Raw genomic sequence first — 2503 nt, 5'->3', positions numbered from 1 at the left:
CCTGATATTCCCTGATTTTATTACATTTTATTGAATGTCTGACGGTGTTGACAAAAAGTGGGGACGCAACTTTAAAATCTTATGAAACATGCATGTGTCATTAAAAAACAACCTTGCTTTAATATGAGATATTATTAAGTGTTGCTTTTGATAAAACAAGCTCTTTTTCATCATTAAAAATTATTTTTTTATCCATTTTATTGCATATGAATGATTGAACACTTCTCTGTGGACACACTGTTTTAGACGTAGTGAGAGGACATTAAGAAACACAGATTTGGTATAATAATGAGAAAATTAAATTGAAGGTGATAATTGTGTTAAATACATTCTATTATTAATCCCTCATGACATTTACAATTTTAAATATTTTTATTCTTTAAAGCTAATAGCAGTTACCCTTGCTGGACCTGTTTTTTCCCACGTCTCAAGAATGACTGCATTGTTAAATCTATGATTTTGGTTTTACAACGCTGCGTCTTGCTTGCACTTTGCTTGCAAGACTTTTCTGGCCCAACAGACACATTCTACACACATACACACAAAAATTTAAAATCTAAACTATACTTAGGCCTTTTTTAATGTTGAAAGCTTTGTTTACTAGGAAGGTTTTCTAAAGTGGCAGTTTGTAGATGGGATAGGTATAGACCAGGGGTGCCCAAACTCGGTCCTGGAGGGCCGGTGTCCTGAAGAGTTTAGCTCCAACCCCAATTAAACACACCTGAACCAGCTAATCAAGCTCTTACTAGGCATGCTAGAAACTTGAAGGCAAGTGTGTTGAGGCAAGTTGGAGCTAAACTCTGCAGGACACCGCCCCCCCAGGACCGAGTTTGGGCACCCCTTGTATAGACAGATGAGCTCCATAGTTAAGTATTCCTTGGATAGAGCAGAGTGTGGCTAGTAGGGGGGAAAGGCACACTGAGTACAGGGGGTTCAGGGGCCATTGCACCAGCTGTGAGTTACAAGAAGTTACAGTCTTTTTTTTTTTTTTAAGGATTTTAAAGCAGTACATGAGCCAAAATATACTTAGACTATACTATCAATACAAAACACGTAAACATAAAGTAGGAAGTACATGTAGTTATGTGAAGTGTTTGTGTAACAATTGTGTTGCGTATGTGTATATCTCTATTATGCGTTTCCTAATATATACAGTGGTGTGAAAAAGTGTTGGCCCCCTTCCTGATTTCTTATTTTTTTGCATGTTTGTCACACTTTAATGTTTCAGATCATCAAACTAATTTAAATATTAGTCAAAGATAACACAAGTAAACACAACATGCAGTTTTTAAATGAAGGTTTTTATTATTAAGGGAAAACAAATTCCAAAACTACATGGCCCTGTGTGAAGAAGTGTTTGCCCCCCTGTTAAAACTGTGGTTTATCACACCTGAGTTTAATTTCTCTAGCCACACCCAGGCCTGATTACTGCCACACCTGTTCGCAATCAAGAAATCTCTTAAATAGGACCTGCCTGACAAAGTGAAGTAGACCAAAAGATCCTCAAAAGCTAGACATCATGCCGAGATCCAAAGAAATTCAGAAACAAATGAAAAAGAAAGTAATTGAGATCGTTAAAGGGATAGTTCACCAAAAATGAAAATTACCCCATGATTTACTCACCCTCAAGCCATCCTAGGTGTATATGACTTTCTTCTTTCAGACGAATCCAGTCGGAATTATATTTAAAAATGTCCTTGCTCTTCTACGCTTTATAATGGCAGTGAGTGGGTGTTATTTTTCAATAGTCCAAAAGAAGTGCAATAAAGCGCATCCATCCATCATAAAAAGTGCTCCACGCAGCTCCAGGGGGTTAATAAAGGCCTCCTGTAGCAAATCGATGTGTTTTTGAAAGAAAAAAAATCCATATTTAAAATTTTATAAACCGTAATCTCTTGCTTCCATTAACTGCTGTACACATGTTCACAATGGAACGCTGTTCCGGCAGATGATGTAGAATGTAGGCGTAGTGTAAGGTCCGGTGATAATATAGTCTCGTGAGAACCATCATTTGTTTAGAGGAGCAAAGAAAGCAGTTTCCTCACTTTAGCAAAGGAAAACCAGTCTCCTCTTGGCTTATATCGAAATCCATCAACATTTTTCTTTACAAACCTTCGTTTTGTACTTCTAATTCGTGACCGGGGTTTTGTTTTGCTCTCTCCGCTGCGCTTGCGCATTCGTCACTTCACACCAGACCATACACTACACGTCCTTCGTCATCCGCTGGAACGGTGTTATTGTGAACACATGTACGACAGTTAGCGGAAGCAAGAGATTACGGTTTATTAAGTTTTAAATACAGGAGGGCTTTATTCACCGCCATTCAAAATCCTGGTCCTGGAAGGCCAACGTCCTGCAGTGTTTAGCTCCATCTTGTCCCAACATGCCTGTCTGGAAGTTTCTATCCTTGAGACCTTGATTACTTTAGGTGTTTTTATTTGAGGTTGGAGCCAAACACTGCAGGGCAGTGGCCTTCTAGGAGCAGGACTGGTCAGCCATCTTT

Source organism: Sinocyclocheilus grahami, unplaced genomic scaffold (assembly GCF_001515645.1).
Source record: "Sinocyclocheilus grahami isolate Dianchi unplaced genomic scaffold, SAMN03320097.WGS_v1.1 scaffold287.1, whole genome shotgun sequence".
In the NCBI taxonomy this organism is placed as follows: domain Eukaryota; kingdom Metazoa; phylum Chordata; class Actinopteri; order Cypriniformes; family Cyprinidae; genus Sinocyclocheilus; species Sinocyclocheilus grahami.
Note: the sequence above shows the minus strand (reverse complement) of the source record.